The following is a 20,535-nucleotide window of genomic DNA, read 5'->3' as shown; positions in this document are numbered from 1 at the left end:
GTGTCACATGTTAATCCCCTCAATGTTTCTCCACCAGCTGCAAGCCTCAAGCCAGGAGTGCAAAAGAATACTTTACCTTGGTTGAATGGATGCTTAAGCTTTAGACCATCCAGGGCAAAGCTTGAGGGAAGGAATGTCCCAGCCATTGATTTCATTATCAATATCCATCTTCTCCACAGGGCTGTGTTGTTGCCGTATGTACAATCTACAGGATTGAATGCAGCAAGCTTACTCCAAGCCCACATTGTGGCCAGACCCCCAATGCTGAGTGAGCAATGGTATGGGAAGCCCATGACTTAGAAATCTCCTTCCAAGTTCCACTTGGACATGTGCCACTGTTGTTTCATCATCACCGGGGAATATTCCTGGATTTCCTACTTGGCGCCACCATGGGAGCATTACAATCAAAAGAACCAAAGCAGTTTATGGAGAAGATTCACCGCTAATTTTCCAGGGTGTCTGGGGATGGACAATAGGCGCAGCCTTGTATGCACCTCCGTTATCAACTGCACAATAAAACATATTCACCAACTACCGCATGCTGTGTCCAATTCAAAGATTAAGACAGTAATCTTTCCCAGCTCTCAAGGAGCAATCAGAGTGGCTTCATAGTACATGCCGTTCCAGAATAGAGCTTTCCGGTGAAAGTCTCCAAAATGGCATTCCTGCCCCTATCAATTAAGTATTTGTGGGTACATTTAGTCAAAGAAACTGTTGAACAGAATTATACTGCAGGCTTCCAAATTTAATTCTGAGCAACAATTTGGTTTTAATTATGTTTTACTTTACAAGCATGCTTGCTTATTTAACTATTGCTGCAACGTACATACTTTACTCATTTATGCATCCAGACTCCATGGACCTGGTCTCGATTGGAACTGGCTCTCCTGTAAATGGCCAACTCTACATTCCCACTAGACTCAGTTACAGAGTGCTCCAGTTCGCTTTCTGATTCAGTAACAGGCCTGGGATCCGTTACCAAGCTATGTCATTTCCTCTTTGCTTCCCTCAGGCATATTTTCTGAGGGAAAACAGGTCTGGTTACAGTACATCAAATGAACTTAATGGAGGTACTGTATAACTGAATTGACCTCAAAGGCAGTGGGAACGCTTCCAGCCTGGCCCCAAAGCAGCTACAACTCACAACCAGATTAAGTTAGAAAGCAGTTCGAGTGTGTACAGAGAGAAAAATTCCCTTTTTAACCCTTTAAGCTTGGTGCATGAAAATAATTTGATTGTTTTGCATTCACTGCTTGGATTTGGAACGAGGGTAACTGTAAAAATGAATTAATTGCATCTTTCAGAGGAAGTCTATTGTATTTTGCATTGTTGCACTTAGCGATATTATTGTCTGCCAGTATTCTTGACTACCCCAGACACCCAAAGTTATTTCTTGTTTTGAAGTTGAGAGTCTAGCACTTTGTGGCGATTAATCTGACACGCAGGGACAAAAACATCATCAATTTCAAAAGACCTATAACGCCCTTCCATAATAAGTGTTGAAATTCCTGATGGCACTGATGTCTTCCTTATATTCCTTTCAGATGCAACAGCCGAGAGAAAAGTAGCTTTATTCACTGGCTGTGTACCTGTTCATTCGGGGAGTTTGAGTTGCACTTTTTGGATGCAGTTTGTTTCTGGAGCTATGGATGGTGAGGGTAGGCGGTCTAAATTTCTTTCCATCGCATAGCTGACCAGGAATCTCTCCCACTCTTACCACCTGCCATTGGTATGTGTTGGCAGGATTTGGAGCCTGCTTCACTGTGTTGTGAACGCGCCTTCCTTGGCCATCAGCTCCTGTGGTGGGACTCGAAACCTGCGACTTTTTGACTCAGAGGCAGGGGCACTACCCACTGAGCCGCAAGACCTCCATTCATTGGGGAGTCATAATTAAATCACTGAAGAAGCAGGCAACAAATCAAATAGAGAAAAGAGGTGACAATCTTTCAACGAGAAACTAATATTATAATACAATAGCAAGTAAGAATACCAAAGTAAGAATATAGCACCAGATATAAGAACATAAAAATGCAATATACTCCAGAATATTACTGAACTTACCTGGCATTTGAGAGGGAAGACTTCCCTTGAGCATTACTACTGGAGATCAGCAACTTATGGAGAGAAATGCTACTTGGAGACAACAATATCCATACAGTTAAACCCCGAACACAACTACAGCATATGAAGACATACAATGCTTGCATCTGCTCATAAAAGTTACTTTGAAAAGATGCCTTAGTCCATTTCTTAAATGAATCTCATTTCGAACATTATATGGTGCCTGTATAGGGAAGAGGATGGAATAACTATATATAGGCGTTTGTCAGCGAAAGCACAAATAACGTGGGGACATGGTTTTTAATGTAAATGGAGAACACTAGGATTGCTTTGCTTATTTTATTTGGATGTACTTCTTCCCCAGAAGAAATGTGCACCCAGACTCTCTCCCCCTTCCTTCTCATGAACTACTGTCAAGAATTATTAGCGACCTGCTCCTGGGACTCGATAATTATGCCAAGTTAAGACAGCTGCAAGTGGTCTTGGTTGACTTACTTGTCAACTTTGCCTTCCTCGCTGAAGACAGGGAAGCTCGCTTCCACTCGACACCTTCCCTGAGCAACATAACGAAATGCAGAAAACGATAAGGGTGTGGAGAATCACAAGCGTGGAATTGTGAGAAATGACTCCACATGCAACCGGACCGACAAAACTTCCTGTTATTTCACCTTGTGATTGAAGTGCTGAATGAATAATTAACTAAGCTATGGTTTCAAAGACCACAAACTTGCTGTATTTAAAATCTTAAAACCATAAAACAGAAAGTGGTCAAGAACCTATTTGAATTCCTCTGCAGTCCCACCGCGTGTTGGAAGTATTGTGATTTTTCATTCAGATTTGTCCCCATGTAACATCTCGTCACAGGAATCAAGCTCATGAATTTCAATAGACTGATTATTGGGGGATAGTGAATCAAACCAGCCTTGCCAATCATATATTCCTCTCAAATGCTCCCTGATGTATGTATTTAAATACCAATATCATAGAAGATAAATCCTGAACCCATCTGAAAATATAGGTATGATTGCAGTCTTCCGATTACTGTTTATGGGTGTGGGAAGGAAATTAATATCATCCTTAATAGGCGTTTACTTGATGCTTCAATGGAGACTTATGCAGCAGGTTCAATCACTACCATTCATCTCTAGAGGGACTAGGTTTGCGCATCCTCAGGGATAATGGCTCTAAAGATCATTTCTATCAGTTGGTTGAGGGTCACATCTTTGATGAGTTCTGACAGCTTTGGGCCAAGTCCCTGGAGTAGACATGTCCACATCACAATGCTGCTCCAATTAAGCAGTTTTATTTCTAAAACACCTGGGTTAAAAGGACAGGGAATGCAAATGGTGACATGCACCAGGGGAAGAGGGGCAGGGGGGCGTGGCGAAATAAGGTACTTGCTCTATATCAGATTCAACAGCTCATAGAGTGCACACGGCGGCCAACATTATACCTAATCTGACAGCTGACTGCCGCATGCTGAGGAGGAACGGCTCCTATGCATTGGTGAAAGTTCCACTTGCTGATTAATCAAGAGGTTATTGGTAATGTGCAGCCTCAGGAAGATCAGAAGACAAATCAACTTGCCAGCTTGTTTGTCAATGTAATAGAATGTGGCACTAATGTGCACACTATAAAAAACATACTTAAGTCAATACGCCTCAATTTTGACTCTCAATTCTTCATCTTAAATTGACTCCATTGTCAGTGACTACTCAAAATGTCCAAATTCCAAATGACATACTGTGGGGGGAGTTTTCCTGTCCCGCCTGCCACGGGAATCGTAGCGGGCAGGGGGCCGACCATGCAAAGGTCTGTTGACCTCGGACGGGATTTTCTGGTTTTGGGGCGAGCACGGCCGGAAAATCCTGCCTCATGAGTGGGACCCGTTTCCAGTGTGATGTCTTTAAAGCTCGCCCAAAAGCTGGGAACCATAAGCTGCACTGAACACAAACTCTGCTTAAAATTGCAGACTTGATGGACCGAAAGGCTTCCTTCTGCACCGTAACATTCTGTGGTTCTGCAATTATGGTACCTTTCCGCTGGTTATGCCAATTTTGGCCCAAATGCACCAAATAGCTTACTCAGAGATTCCAGGCTCACATCTCAGTTCTAAAGGTCATCCCTTTACTCTGAGGCTGTGCCCTCAGATCCGAGTCTCTTCTACGAATGGAAACATCTTCTCCATGTCCACTCTATCCAGGCCTGTCAGTATTCTGTAAGTTTCAATGAAATCCCTCCCCCCCCCATCCTTCTAAGCTCCATCGAGTACAAACGCAGAGTCCTCAAATACTGCTCATGTGGCTATAGAGTCATAGAGGTTTACAGTGTAGAAACAGGCCCTTCGGCCCAACTTGTCCATGTCACCCAGTTTTTAACATTAAGCCAGTCCCAATTGCCTTTGGCCCATATCCCTCTATACCTATCTTACTTATGTAACTGTCTAAATGCTTTTAAAAGACAAAATTGTACCTGCCTCTACTACCATCTCTGGCAGCTTGTTCCAGACGCTCACCATCCTCTGTGTGAAAAACTTCCCCCTCTGTATCCTTTTGTATCTCTCCCCTCTTATATTAGACTCCCCCACAGTTGGAAAAAGATATTGACTATTAATGATCTGGATGAGGGTATAGTTGGGTGGATTAGCAAATTTGCTGATGACACCAAAGTCGGTGGTGTGGTAGACAGTGAGGAAGGGTGTCGTAGTTTGCAGGAAGACTTAGACAGGTTGCAAAGTTGGGCCGAGAGGTGGCGGATGGAGTTTAATGCGGAGAAGTGTGAGGTAATTCACTTTGGTAGGAATAACAGATGTGTTGAGTATAGGGCTAACGGGAGGACTTTGAATAGTGTGGAGGAGCAGAGGGATCTAGGTGTATGTGTGCATAGATCCCTGAAAGTTGGGAATCAAGTAGATAAGGTTGTTAAGAAGGCATATGGTGTCTTGGCGTTTATTGGTAGGGGGATTGAATTTAGGAGTCGTAGCGTTATGTTGCAACTGTACACAACTCTGGTGCGGCCGCACTTGGAGTACTGTGTGCAGTTCTGGTCCCCACATTACAGGAAGGATGTGGAGGCTTTGGAGAGGGTGCAGAGGAGGTTTACCAGGATGTTGCCTGGTATGGAGGGGAGATCCTATGAGGAGAGGCTGAGGGATTTGGGATTGTTTTCGCTGGAAAGGCGGCGGCTAAGAGGGGATCTTATTGAAACATATAAGATGATTAGAGGTTTAGATAGGGTGGATAGTGATAGCCTTTTTCCTCTGATGGAGAAATCCAGCACGAGGGGGCATGGCTTTAAATTGAGGGGGGGTAGTTATAGAACCGATGTCAGGGGTAGGTTCTTTACCCAGAGGGTGGTGAGGGATTGGAATGTCCTGCCAGCATCAGTAGTAAATGCGCCTAGTTTGGGGGCATTTAAGAGATCCGTAGATAGGTTCATGGACGAAAAGAAATTGGTTTAGGTTGGAGGGTCACAGTTTTTTTTTAACTGGTCGGTGCAACATCGTGGGCCGAAGGGCCTGTTCTGCGCTGTAATGTTCTATGTTCTATGTTCTATCCATCTTGTCTATGCCCCTCATTGTTTTATGGACCTCTATAAGATCACTCCTAAAAGTCCCAGTCTATCCAGCCTCTCCATATAACTCAAACCACCAAGTCCCAGTAGCCTCCTAGTAAATCTTTTCTGCACCCTTTCTAGTTTAATAATATCCTTTCTATAATAGGATGTTCAGGACTGTACACAGTATTCCAAGTGTGGCCTTACCAATGTCTTGTACAACTTCAACAAGATGTCCCAACTCCTGTATTCGATGTTCTGACTAATGAAATAAAGCATGCCAAATGCTTGTCCACCTATGACTCCACTTTCAAGGAGCAATGAACCTGTACCCCTAGATCTCATTGTTCTATAACTCTGTCCAATGCCCTACCTTTAACTGAGTAAATCCTGCCTTGGTTCAATCTACCAAAATGCATCACCTCGCATTTATCTAAATTAAACTCCATCTGCCATTCATCAGCCCACTGACCCAATTGATCAAGATCCCATTGCTGTGGCTCTGAAGTCACATGTAGGCCAGACCAGGTAAGGACGGCAGATTTCCTTTCCTACAGGACATTAGTGAACCAGATGAGTTTTTCCAACTATCAACAATGGTTTCATGGTCATCAGTAAATTCTTAATTCCAGATATATTTTATTGAATTCAAATTCCACCAGCTGCCATGGCAGTATTCGAACCCCATCCCCGGAACATTAGTTGAGTCTCTAGATTAATAGTCTAGTGATAATACCACCATATACATCACCTCCCCAGTTACTTTAGTTTAAAATACAAAAATGTTAGTAATTTACACTCAATAGCACTGTCTTGCATCCAGCACTCCTTACTCCTGCTCCCCTTATGCCAATGATGAATAAGTATAGTATGTTACCCATTGCTTGTAAACTCCATCAATTTATCAATTCTGATAAAGAGCATGTTGAATTAATGCACTTGAGTTAAATTACAATTACCATTTTAATCTTAATAATCCTATTCTGAATGTAGGAATTATGGTACAAAACACGTATCTGCTTAAGAAAACCAGTACAAAAATATCCAACTTGCACAAAAATATGCACCTTAAGACAGAAGCAAAGTGCCATTTTGCCGTACGTGACAGTAGTAGCCCAGCAGGCTACAGCCATCCAGATGGCTGATGGTCAGACTGTGTCACTGTGTCACAGTTCTGCCTTCTACCTGCAGCCCCTCCTCCCCATTTATTAGGAACTGGGTCCCTAAACCACCATGTAATTAACTGCAGAGAAAAACCCTGTAAGGTTTGAATCGCGAAAGCATAGAAAATTAAACACAAAAAAGTGTCCGGAAAACGACCAACAGCAGCTGCTGCTGCATGATCTTGCACATTACAGTGCACAGGAGCAGTAACTCAGGGCTGCGTAATGAAGGAGAAACATTAAGCAGTTGCAAAACTCAATATCTGCAACACAGATATTAGATCCAAAGAATCTTGAACAAAAATTGCACACAATAGTCAATAATTTCCCATTGGTTTCTTCTGAAATTCATGACCCAGCTTGTCCTCAAGAGGGAAGAGACAGGAATCTGCAAGCAATTGTAATCTGGAGACATTTCCCTCACCAACACAATTAGCCTCCAAAGTGTCTTTTTTTTAAAACTGCCAATAGTTTTAAATAATATATGCAATGATGCACTTGGTGTTTCTACATTGTGTTGATGGGTATAATAACAATCCCTTATATAACTTTCTGTTGCCAGATATAATGAGGTAAATTCAGCTGTCTTGAATACAGGGGCAGCAAATGTGCCAGAAAAGAGGTACAGTATGCAATCAATCGGAAAAGCCGGCCCTGTACCAAGTTCCCACTGAGCTTCAATTCAGCCGTCTCTGCGTTCAGTAAGCTAAATCATTTGGACCATTTCTGGCTCTTAACTTAGCCTCATTAATGTGTAAACGCAATGCAGAAATATTTAAATGACTTATTACTGTTGGTTATATTGTCACTGCCTGTTAAACAGTTAATGGTAGGAATGCAAATTAGGAAGATATCTGGCCCAGCTAAATCGGATTCAGAAACTTCCAGGCAGAAATGCAGTGAGTAGGGTCTGAAAAGTTGGTTCAGGTACAGTCCTGGCCGGGGGAAAGGAAGGGTGACCAATGTCAGAGCTCCCTGGATAGCTAAAGAGATAAAGAGCAAGAATTCTCTACTCCAGATGGCTGTGGAGGCTCAACTCATTGAGTATGTTCAAGACTGAGGTTGATAGATTTTTTTTAATTCATTAGTGGGACATAGGTGTCACTGGCTGGCCAACATCCCTAATTGCCCGAGGACAGTTGAGAGTCAATCACATTGCTGTGGCTCTGGAGCCACATGTAGCCCAGATCAGGTAAGGATGGCAGATTTCCTTCCCTAAAGGACATTAGTGAACCGGATGGGTTTTCCCGACAATCGACAATGGTTTCATGGTTATCAACAGATCCTTAATTCCAGCTTTTTTTAATTATTGAATTCAAATTCCACCATCTGCTGTGGCGGGATTCGAACCCAGGTCCCCAGAACATTAGTTGAGTTTCTGGATTAATAATCTAGCGATAATACCACTCAGCCATCAACATTAAAGGCATCAAGGGATAGGGGATAGTGAGGGAAAATTATGTAGAGCAGAAGATCAGCCATGATCTAATTGAATGGTGGCGCAGGCTTGAGGAACCAACTGACCCTCTCCTGCGTTCCTACGTAACTTGACTGAGTTTTTTGGTGACATATTAGACAGAATTGATGCGGGCAGTGGAGTTGATATCAGGTACACGGGCCAAAATCTTCCGTCCTCACTCGCGGTGGGGATATTCTGGTGCCGCTGCAAGTGAATGTAGTTTTGGCTGGAACGCCAAATTCTCCGTTCTTGCTCGCAACAGGTCCCGCCATGGACGAGACTGGAGAATCCCGCCCACGTACTTTAAAAAGGGACATTTGACAAAATACCACATAATCGGCTTTTAGCTGGGTTGGAAGGAAATGGATACAAAATTGGGTAAGAGACAGAAAACAGAGTTGTGGTGAATGGCTGTTTTTCGTATTGGAGGTCCCCAAGGCTCAACACACTGACCACTGCAATTTTTGACATACATCAGTGACTTGGGGTAAAGAAGACAATTTTGAATTTTGCAAATAACATGCAATTTGGGAATGTGATAAACTATGAAGAAGATAGTAACAGACTGGAAGAGGGGATGGACAGGTTTTTGGAATGGGTAACCTATAGCAGATGACAGGTGATACATTTTGGTAGGAAGGAGGAGCGGAGAGAATGCATGCTAACTCATAGAATTTTAAAGTGAATGCAAGATGAGATAGACTTGGGACCCCTTTGAAGGTGACTGGACAGACGAACATGTACAAGCTTCATAAATAGAGGCATTGGTGTAAAATAATCCAGGAAGTTGAGCTAAATCTGCATAAAACTCTTGTTCATCCCCAGCTGGAGTAGTGTACTCAATTCGGGGCACTACACTTTAACAAAGAATGTAAAAGTTTAGGAGGACACACAGCAAATTTACGACAATGTTTCCAAGGATGAGGGTTTACAGTTACCTGGTAGGTCAAGAAGCCAGGTTTGTTCTCCTTTGAGCAGAAATAGCAAAGAGAGGATTGGATAGAAGCAATAAAAATCATGAAGGATTTATTTAGACGGAGTAAATTAAGTGAAGCAGAAGGGCCAATAAGAAGGGGGCACAGATTTAAGGAGACTGGCAAAAGAACCAGAGGTGGCATGAGGAACAATGTATTACACAAGTAGTTAGGATTTGGCGTGACTGCTTGATAGTTTACAGATTAAGTATAGTCTTCAAAAGGGATTTGGATAAGTACATGAAAAAGAAAAGAATTGCAGGGACATGGGGAAAGAGCAGGTGGATGAAACTAACAGAAATGCTCTTTGAAGGAGCAGACGCACTTGGCTACCTTCTGTTCTATGCGAGTCCACGTCTTCAATTCTTATGTTTATGGCTCTTAGCCAGTGCTGCAACCTGAGCTTATGTGCAACCTACATCAAGTACGTTCATCTCCTGTTTCACTAAATAGCAACGTTACTACTGCATTGATGCATTTTCCAAAGCATAGTCTCCAAAGTAATATCCATGTCCTCAACATTAGACAAAAGTAAGTGACCAGCTTCAAAAGTGTACTAAAATAGCACCATCAAAAGCAAATAACCAGTGATGTGTGTCTTGCTGCAGTATCTTGGAGTGATAGAGTTATGCTATGCAGGAGTTTGGAACTGTGTGAGGGGCAACTCTCAGCCCTGAAGGTACCATCGAGAGAATTAAGCATTGTTGCCGCCTACTATACCAGGCAGGATGTATGGTTAGCCCCTAGAATTATAAAGAAATGAACCCATCCCCAAATCCATGCAACATGAATGATTTTTTTAAATTCATGGGACCTGGGCATTGCTGGCTGACCAGCATTTATTTCCCACCCCTAATTGCCTTTGTTCAGAGGGCAGTTGAGAGTCAACCACATTGCTGTGGCTCTGGAGTCACATGCAGGCCAGACCAGGCAAGGACGGTAGACTTCTTTCCATGACGGACATTAATGAACCAGATGGGCTTTTCCGACAATTGACAATGGTTTCATGGTCATCAGTAGATTCTTAATTCCAGATTTTTTAAATTGAATTCAAATTCCACCATCTGTCGTAGCGGGATTCGAACCCGGGCCCCCAGAACATGAGACGAGTTTCTGGATTAATAGTCTAGCAATAATACCACAAGGCCAGCGCCTCCCCATGTAAAAGAGGCCATTTACCCAGAGACTAATTCCATGCTTTAACAGAGAGCCAAGTGTCCTCTCCACCCAACCCATCATTTCTTATTCTCTGTTACAAAAGCTGATTTTTTTCTACAAAATGTATTTGAACCTTTCACGATGACTCCGAGAATGTTTCTTTTTAAGTGACCACATCCTTTTAATTTTGAGCTATGGGTCTCCATTCACTTTACTCCCTGTGCAAAGTTCAAGCTGCACAGGGTCTGTATGATAATGATATTCGTAAGCTGAGCTGATCTTCCAGTATCCAACAAGGCCAGCTGTTATTCATAGAAATCATAGAAACCCTACAGTGCAGAAGGAGGCCATTCGGCCCATCGAGTCTGCACCGACCACAATCCCACCCAGGCCATACCCCCACATATTTACCCGCTAATCCCTCCAACCCACACATCCCAGGACTCCAAGGGGCAACTTCTAACCTGGCCAATCAACCTAACCCGCACATCTTTGGACTGTGGGAGGAAACCGGAGCACCCGGAGGAAACCCACGCAGACACGAGGAGAATGTGCAAACTCCACACAGACAGTGACCCGAGCCGGGAATCGAACCCGGGACCCTGGAGCTGTGAAGCAGCAGTGCTAACCACTGTGCTACCGTGCCGCCCTGATTATTGTGCTAAAGTGTGATGAAAGCCCCATGTCATGGCCTTTGTGACATTTTTGCTTGCAGTAGATAAATAGTATATTATACAGTATAAGATATCTTATTTATTTATACATTTGTAATACATACAGATACATATTATATTATTATAGGTGTATTTGATTATTGTCACGTATTGGTATACAGTGAAAAGTATTGTTTATTGCACACTATACAGACAAAGCATACCGTTCATAGAGTACATAGGGGAGAAGGAAAGATGGTGCAGAATAGTGTTAGCTAGGGTGGAGAATAAATAAGATATGGAGGCGAATTTTCCTGTTCCGCCCGCCACGGGAACCATAGCGGGCGAGGGGCGGACCACAGGAAGTCCATTGGCCTTGGGCAGGATTTTCCAGTTTCGGGGCGAGCATGACTGGAAAATCCCACCCATGACGTAGAGAGAGAAATAAAAACAGAATTTGCGTTTATAAATTACATACATTTGTGTTGTAACTTTTAGGAAAAAGTATGCTCTTGTATCCAATAAATCCCCAAAGAAGGTTTTCACAACTCGTCCAGGATAATGGCTTGAACAGAAAAATAAGTACATGGACATCTATATTAACCTAACTTCATTTAATAAGCTTTCTCTTACCAGCCACCTAATAAACACTACTCTACAAGAGCACCTGCATTTGACATGCAAAAATCAGCCTGTAAAGAACTTGCATTAGTGTTGTCAATTGCTTTCAGCAGGTGCCACAAAAATCAAACAATATTTGATTCTTCAGAACAATTAACAACAAAATAAGTTCCAAGTTAATGTTCCTAATTATACGGTAACTCGTTCCAAGGTTTCATCAGCCCACCAACCCCAGCTGTCACGATAACTAGCTCACCAAAATTAGGCTACATAAAAACTGCAGGGAATTTGTTGTTTTTATGTAATTCGGATCACAGAGCTCAAGATATCAGCCAGCATAGCTCCCACATGCAATATATTTCAATCCATGTAGTTTCATTCTGTAAAGCATGTTCAAGATATCACTACACTGGCTGATAGACTTCCAACGGTGTATTCTTATTTGGCTTTTCCAAGTCCAGCCAACATCATCAGGGTGGTTTACTCTTGGTGACCAAGCCCTCATGCCAAACTCCAAGATTTATTTTGTCAGGGTAACTATGGTTAATGTTCTTGTAAGGTTTCCTTTCTAATTCCTCCCAAGCTGTAAAGATATCTTTTTCTAAACTCCCCCTCCTTCTTACAGGCCTACTGTGTAGAAATCAAGATTGACTGGAACTGATTTTGGAAGCCCGAGTAGCTGACGTAACTTCGAATGAACCTTTTTTCCTTCCTTTCTGGCCTTCCTAAGAGTGAAGAACTTGGCTCAATCCCTTTCATGTTCTTTCCAAGTGGCATTGCTTCTTCCATCAGAAGCAGTCACAGCAAGGGCTGCTGCAATTAGGATTTATCAGTGTGTCAGTCTGGTTTCAGCAACATTTGGCAGCATTACAGCATAAAGAACAAGGTGCTGGTCAGATTTGCTTGAAGCACACATGGCATTGAGATAGAATAAGTTTACACAGCCGTTCTGCCCGTCTGTGATTTGCTTTGAAGCATTTTCAGTAACTTGAAATAATGTTTTGACAGTTTTAACTGAACAAAACTCAGCAGGCCAGTTCGAAGTATGCCAGGAAGTAATACTTGGTCTGTCAATAATATACACGATGAGAGGATTAGTGTGTGCTAGCACTTTGTGCGAACAGTCTATGCTGTAAGACGCAAGTTGATCAACTTCCTTTTATAAAGACGCAGTTTATTTTTTTCATTCATGGGACAGGAGCATTGCTGGTCTGGCCAGCATTTATTGCCCATCCCTAGTTGCCCTTGAAATATTCATGAAATGCACCGTGCTAATGATTTCATTTAGTCACGGGTCTTTAGGTAAGTCATCCAATCTTTAATTTTGAACAGAAGTTTATTTAGTTTTGACAAAGGGTCATCTGGACTCGAAACGTCAGCTCTTTTCTCTCCTTACAGATGCTGCCAGAACTGCTGAGATTTTCCAGCATTTTCTCTTTTGGTTTATTTCGGTGTGGATGGTTTTCCTGATCTTCAGTGCATTTAATGGGGAAGGGCTAAACAGCGGAGCATCCTACGACATTCCTTGTGGGGCTGAACTTGGGGTGAGCCACTGGAGGGCCATTAGCAGCAGTGATATTGCAGACCAGGATGGGTCGTGACCTACAGGACAGGAAGGGAGGAAAGAAAGATGTAAAACGAGCTCTGACGAAGGGCCATCCTGACTCAAAACGTTGGCTCTATTCTCTCTCTCACTCCACAGAGGCCGTCAGGCCAGCTGAGTTTTTCCAGATTCCAGCAGTTTGCTTTTATCTAAGATCTAAAAGTGGTCTGCTGCTATAGGTTGTGACATAAAACAAAGGGGTCCTCTTCCACTGAAAAGCTAAACTGAAGGTCCCGCACCCATGAGTGGAACATTACCAAGATTGAAAGGAATAAAAATGATGACAAATGAAACAGAAAAGTGGTTATTACGCGATGCCGTGCAATGCTTTTAATAGTTTTCAGAAGGAAGAGAAGATTGAAAGATATATACAGATATACAAATATAGATTTATATATAGTGAGAGAGAGAGATAAATAAAAACAGAATGTGTGTTGATAAATTATATATATTCATGTCAAGATTCAATTCAAAATTTCCTGGTCCAATTTATACTTTTCAAACATGATCTTGGAAAAGTAGAAATTGAGCCTGGAAATTGCGAATTGAATTTTGACATAAATGTATACAACTGATAAAACGACACAATATTTTTCATTTCAGCCTCCTGCTATGTTTGGTGTTTGGGTGCAAAGGATGGACCTCCAGGGACTGCTGATCCAGAGAATGTAATAGCCATTGCTACACTCCATTAACAAACAGCTTCCCTGCAGCCTAAACCAAGTCAAGATGAATCAAATACTTTCAATTTCCATTTAAAAGCTCTGGCCGCCATGGAAAACTTTGTTCTAAATGCACAAGTGCCAGCAGCAATAAGTCAAACCAGCTTTCAGCCCTCCAGCTGCAGTACTAAACGTGTTGGACTCCCACTCAAAAGATTTGAATTTCACTTCTAAATTCAGGCTGATGTTTGTTCTTGTACTTTCCCAGTACAGGGTGGTAGGAAAGACCACCATGCAACAGAGGGAGAAAACACCAGCAGGGAGAGGATATCTTTCTCTTGTGGGGAATCACAGATGATCCAAGAGCAGAGAGCTTCATGAACTGAGTGCTAAGTCGGGAACGTGGTGCAGAGGATGAAGGAAGTGCTGTTGTTTCCTTCAGTGGTTAGTGAGTGTCTCCAAGCTCAGAGACTGTAATTTGCTATCACTTTAGATAACTAAATTAGTAACTAATTGACTTAAATGAATTAAGTGATCAAATTCACAAGGACCAACAGGTATTAGGTACTTGCTACCCGTATAGGTTAGAGCTAAGACTTCATGGTGAATGAGCAAACTGGCCGTGGTGCAGGGTGCGTCTCAAGCAGAGGGGACGAAGGGGATGTGGTAGTGATAGGGGACTATCAATCTTTTCTTAGCTGGGGGGTTTCTGATGGAGTCCATTTAAGGGCCTTAATTTGGGCAAGTGTGGGTTTCCTTCCGAGATCCCACCTGCCCCAGCATCATGTTCAGACCTTGGCAGGCAGGATTCCAGAGGGAATTCCATCCATGCAATTTACTCCCGCCAACACTCCCTCGGCCACAACGTCTCAGAATCCAAGGGGAAGGAAGGAGGGGTGGGGGTACATAAATGGCCCACAATACAACTGAATTTCAAAATTGAAAACAACATTCTCAAAACACAAACAAAAACTTTAAACTTAAACACAGATATGAGGGAGAGAGCTGGCTATAGGTGATAGAATAAATCAACACAACATATGGTGGTAAATAAACAGTGGGAAACTTTCAAAGAAACAACTTAAAGTGTTTAGCAAAAATATTTTGAGAATAAAAACTCAAGAAAGAAATCCATCCTTGGCTTACTAAGGATTAAAAGAGGGTCTCAAAATTACAGAGGCTTGTGAGTGTTTGAGAAACAGCCACCAAAAAGATGATTAATAAAGGAGGAAAAATACAATACAAGAGTAAACTAGCCAAGAATATAGGGGGGGGGGGGGGGGAGAGAGAGAAGAGAGGAGGAGGAGAGAGAGAGAGAGAGAGAGAGGGGGGGGGGGGGAGAGATAGAGAGAGAGAGAGAAATGGCAGAATTATTGAACAAACATTTTGTGACTTTTTCACAATAGAAAACACAAGTTACATTCCAGAAACAGAGGGCCTTCTAAGAGCTAATAGGAATGAGGAAACTATGGGAACTAATATCAGTGGAGAGAAGTACTGGAGAAACTTGAGACTAAATCCAACAAATCCTCAGGACCTGATGGTCAAAATGATAGAGGATGCCCTGGTTATGATTCTACAAAATTGCTTTGATTCTAAAATGATCTCAGCGGATTGAACGTTAGCCAATCTAACACTGCTATTCAGGAAAGGAGAGAGAGAGAAAACAGGGAACGACAGGACAGTTATCCTGGTATCAGTTATCATGAAAACGCTGGAGTCTATCATTAAGAAAGTCTAAACAGTGTACTTAGAAAATCATGGCATCATCAAACTAAGTCAATTTGGTTTTACAGAAGTGAAATTATGTGTTCAAGAATTAAAGAACGTAAAAAAAAATTGTGTTGAAGTAAAGAAAGTAAATGGCACTTTGGCTTTCATAGCGAGAGGAATCGAATATAGGAATAGGGATGTTTTGCTGCAATTGTTGGTGAGGCCACACCTGGAGTACTGTGTGCAGTTTTGGTGTCCTTATCTGAGGAAGGCCGTCCTTGCGATAGAAGTAGTACAGCGAAGGGTTACCAGTCTGATTCCTGGGATGGCAGGTCTATCAAATGAGGTGAGACTAAATCGGTTAGGATTATATTCATTGGAGTTTAGTGAGAGGGGATCTCATAGAAACTTATAAAATTCTAAAAGGGTTAGACAGGGCGGATTCAGAAGAATGTTCCCGATAGTGGTGGTGGTGGGGCTGGGGGGGGGACCTTTTAGGATTTGATTTATTATTGTCATATGTATTAGCATACAGTGAAAAGTATTGTTTCTTGCGCACTATACAGACAAAGCATAACGTTCATAGAGAAAGAAACGAGAGAGTGCAGAATGTGGTGTTACAGTCATAGCTAGGGTGTAGAGAAAGATCAACTTAATGCAAGGCAAGTCCCTTCAGAAGTCTGACAGCAGCAGGGAAGAAGCTGTTCTCGAGTCGGTTGGTACGTGACCTCAGACGTTTGTATCTTTTTCCCAACGGAAGAAGGTGGAAGAGAGAATGAGATGAGGACTGAGATGAGGAGAAATTTCTTGACTCAAATGTTTGTGATTCTTTGGAATTCTAGAGGAGTGTAGATGCTGTTGAATATAGAAAAGGCTGAGATTAACAGATGTTTGGTCTTTCTGGAAATCAGGGGATTGGGAGCAGGCAGGAAAGTGAAGTTGAAGATCAGCCATGGTCACACAGAATAGTGAAGCTGCATCGAAGGGCCACATGCTCTACTCCTGCTCCTGTTTCTCCGTATGCTCTCATAGCCCTCAGGTGTCTCTGCTTCATCAAGCATTGATGATACATGCAAGGATTAGCAGCCTGAACTGTCAAACTCTCCCAGAACTGTCAAACTCTCCCAGAACTGCCAAACCCTCCCAACCAAGGGTGCTAGTATAAGGGAATTTAAAACTGGGAGTAATGGCACAGAAAAATTAACGTTAGTTTGTTTTTCCCCAAATGTATTAAAATCTACCAACAATATGTTGCAGCTGGATAATTTGAGGGTGTTGAATAAATATAATAACTTATCCCTTAACTATTATCTCAAGCTACTTCCCTTAAAACAGCTCCAGCTGCCAGGAAGTAGTTTAAATACTTGGGGAGGAATGTTGCGCCTAACCAACAACATTTAGTTTGGATTTTACACTAGGTCACCTTAGGTCTAGAAAAAGGAACATACCAAGTACATGGGACACAAGCCTCATTCATGAAATCGGTTCAGATTGTCAATAAAGGTGGCAAAACAGAAGTCTTTTAGACTTTCTAATTATGTACTTTTCAAGTTACATCTTCTAGCATGGTGAATAGAGCATTAGATTTTCGCACTCGCAGTAATGTATTGCAATTCCTAGTTTTGTTAAATTGTGAGTTAACAAGACATTATAGAATGGAATGCCTATCTGTTACTGATATGTCGATAACAGCTGCAGGGTTAATAACCAGTTTAAGCACACAGGCACACAAAGCTGCAATTTCACTCCAATTAGAAAGAGGAAACACTCAGGTTCAATTGCATTCTTAATGTTTAAGCTCTGCTCCCCCATCACCACCATCTCTCACAATTAAGCGTGATATTTTGCTATAAATACCAATACTTAAATATGCTTATTTAGCTGCACGTCATTTAAACTCTGAGTGCACTTAACATCGAACTATTTCACCTAGCCAGCTCAGACAGTAACAGAATCCACAGGGACTTTGGTTAAGTCTAGTAAACGGTCTTTAAACATTTTAAAATGCATGATCTTTGCAGTTAAAAATTTGAAATTGTTGGCAGACCAGCCTATTTAAGCTATTGTATTGAAATCGAAGTGTTTCCCAAACCAGGACAGATTTACGATGGAATCTTTATCCACATGCCACAGAAATTTGATTTGGGTGAAGTAGGATTCTAGGGGCTATAATTCTGACTCAATTTAAACACATCCGCCAGAATTCTACCGCCTCGCTCGCCACAGAATCGAAGCAGGCGAGAGGCGCACAACGGAAATGTCCATTGGCCTCGGGCGGGAATTTTCTATCTCACTCGAGCGAGGCTGTAAAATCCCACCCATTGGGTGAAATTTTCCAGCTTATCACGCCAGCAGGATTTTTCAGTCCCGCTGCAGTGATCAGAGATTTGGCTGGGCGCCAAATTCTCCATCCTCACTGCAGTGGCAGCGGGGCGTGAACGGCCAGGAAGATTGTGCCCGGTAGCCAGAATTCTCCAGTCTTGTACACCCCGTCACCGCTAACAGCGAGAACGGAGAGTTCGGCACTCAGCTAAGGGTCCAATTACTGCAGCGGGACCGGAGAATCCTAGCCGTGGGTGAGGTCCGAGAATTCCAGGCTATGTTTGTAAGAAAACCACAAGAGCAGATCAGGTTATGAGGCTCACTGAGCAGCAACAATCGAGGAACGCAGGTTCAATCCTCCCATTCCACTGAGTTCCCATTGTTAGCGATGTTTCTTGTGACAATCACATGGGAATGGGGAAGCAAGAGTTGAAACTGGGCAGACTCTGATTCTCTTGTAGGGCCTGAAGTCCGCGGTAAGGTAATGTTTGTAGACTTGCAGGAGAAGGTTACTGGGATATGCTCTCAGTTTCAGAGGGGAAATAAATTATTTTCACACACTTCAATAAATACCATTTGCAAACATTTTGCCAAACGTTTGTTTCAAAAGGCATGGGTGAGGAGTTTTATGGTGTACTGGATTAGTACAGCACTCGTAAACATTGGTAGGTAAAGTGTTTGATGGGATCAGGGGCAAATGTGGCACAGAGCTGAGTGATGCAGTTGATTCTTTTGAATTCATTCAGGGGATGTGGGCATCACTGGCATTTATTGCCCATCCCTTATTGCCCTCGGGAAGGTGATGGTGAGCTGCCTTCTTGAACCGCTGCAGTCCATATGGTATAAATACACCCACAGTGCTGTTCAGACAGAGTGCCAGGATTATGACTGAGTGACAGTGAAGGAACGGTGATATATTTCCAAATCAGGATGGTGAGTAGCTTGGGAGGGAAACTTCCAGGTATCTGCTGCCCATGTCCTTCTAGATGATAGCAGTCATGGGTTTGGAAGGTATTGTCTAAGGAGGATTAGTGTGTTCTTGCAGTGCATCTTGTAGATGGTACACACTTCTGTCACTGTGCATCAATGGTGGAAGGAATGAATGTTCGTGGAAGGGGTGCCAATCAAATGGACTGCCTTGCCCTGGATGGTGTTGAGTTTCTCGAGTGTTGTTGGAGCTGCACCCATCCAGGCAAGTGGAGAGTATTCTATCACATTCCTAACTAGTGCCTTAGCGATGGTGGGCAAGTTTTGGGGAGTCAGGAGGTGAGTTATTTGCCGCAGGATTCCTAGCTTCTGACCTGCCCTTGTAGCCCCAGTATTTATTTGGCTGGTCCAGTTCAATTTCTGATCAATAAAAACCCCCAGGATGCTGATATTGGGGGTTTTAGTGATGGTAATGTCATTGAATGTCAAGTGGTGATGGTTAAATCCTCTCCTGTTGGAGATGGCCATTGCCTGGCACGTGTAGAGTGTAAGTATTACTTTCTACTTGTCAGATCAAGCCTGGATATTGTCCAAGTCTTGTTGCATTTGGACATGGATTGCTTTAATATCTGAGGAGTCACAAATGGTGCTAAGAATTGTGCAATCATCAGCGAACATCCCGTTTTCTGACCTTATGATGGAAGGAAAGCCATTGTTGAAGAAGCTGAAGATGGTTGGGTCTAGGACAGTACTCTGAAGAAGTCCTGTAGTGATGTCCTGGAACTGGGATGTTTGATCTCCAGCCACTACAACCGTCTTCCTTTGTGCCGGGTATGACTCCAAGGTTTCCCATAGATTCCCATTGACTTGAGTTTTGTTTGGGCTTTTTGGTGTAAATTTTGTCATTCTCACCTCACCTGTTTGCTACAAAGATAAGCAGATGAGGGGATCACATTTAGTGAAGTTAGTGGGCCAACAGCAAAGCTTGTAAGGAAGTATGCCTTATGTGAGTCGAGGGCAGGATTTTAGTTTTGGGTGTGGACACAGATACCGGGATCACACGCGGACCCCGGCCGTACACCATGTTGGCAGCACTTGTCCAATATTTATTTTTGCTGGATTGACCAAAAATTAATGGCCAGGAATGCTGCTCTCATTCAATTAAGGTGGCCCTCCAGCACTGAAGGAGCTGCAGTGTGCTATTGCAGAGAGGGTGCCTCCATCTTGTGGCACTTGCTCAGCACATCTAACAGGATTGAAATTTAAATTGACCACAGTTGCCAAACTGTCATTACAGAGAGGAAAGTCCATTACAGCCGTTTGTGGCTACAGTTGTAGCTAAGTAGGTATGGCAGCTGTAGGGGGTGTCTCAAAGAGATTCCAAGGCACTGGACCTGGTCTGCTACCATGAAAACACCTCCTGCTGTTCTCTCAATGATGTGGAGATGCCGGCGTTGGACTGGGGTAAACACAGTAAGAAGTTTAACAAGACCAGGTTAAAGTCCAACAGGTTTATTTGGTAGCAAAAGCTTGTGTGGCTTTTGCTACCAAATAAACCTGTTGGACTTTAACCTGGTGTTGTTAAACTTCTTACTGTGTTCTCTCAATGCCATAGGAGCCTGCAGGCCACCTGGAAAATTCCAGCTGGCCTTTGACAAATGACC

At 42.8% G+C, this 20,535-nt stretch overlaps 1 protein-coding gene and 1 long non-coding RNA gene across 5 annotated transcripts in view; both read right to left on the bottom strand.

Moving 5' to 3' along the window:
• The window catches only part of ttc28 (tetratricopeptide repeat domain 28), a 764,757-nt gene that overhangs the window by 482,674 nt on the left and 261,548 nt on the right, over positions 1-20,535 (bottom strand). The gene's annotated exons all lie outside the window — the stretch shown is intronic.
• Positions 13,547-20,535, bottom strand: part of LOC144502950 (uncharacterized) — a 36,155-nt gene continuing 29,166 nt past the window's right edge. Inside the window, exons 2-3 of the long non-coding RNA XR_013499403.1 lie at positions 19,563-19,795; positions 13,547-16,477 (exon numbers count right to left, since the gene is read on the bottom strand). This is a non-coding gene — a long non-coding RNA (uncharacterized LOC144502950). The remainder of the gene's footprint in view (positions 16,478-19,562; positions 19,796-20,535) is intronic.

Source organism: Mustelus asterias, chromosome 13 (genome assembly GCF_964213995.1).
Source record: "Mustelus asterias chromosome 13, sMusAst1.hap1.1, whole genome shotgun sequence".
Classification (NCBI taxonomy): domain Eukaryota; kingdom Metazoa; phylum Chordata; class Chondrichthyes; order Carcharhiniformes; family Triakidae; genus Mustelus; species Mustelus asterias.
The sequence above is the reverse complement of the archived record's forward strand: the minus strand, read 5'-3'. Positions and strand labels throughout refer to the sequence as shown.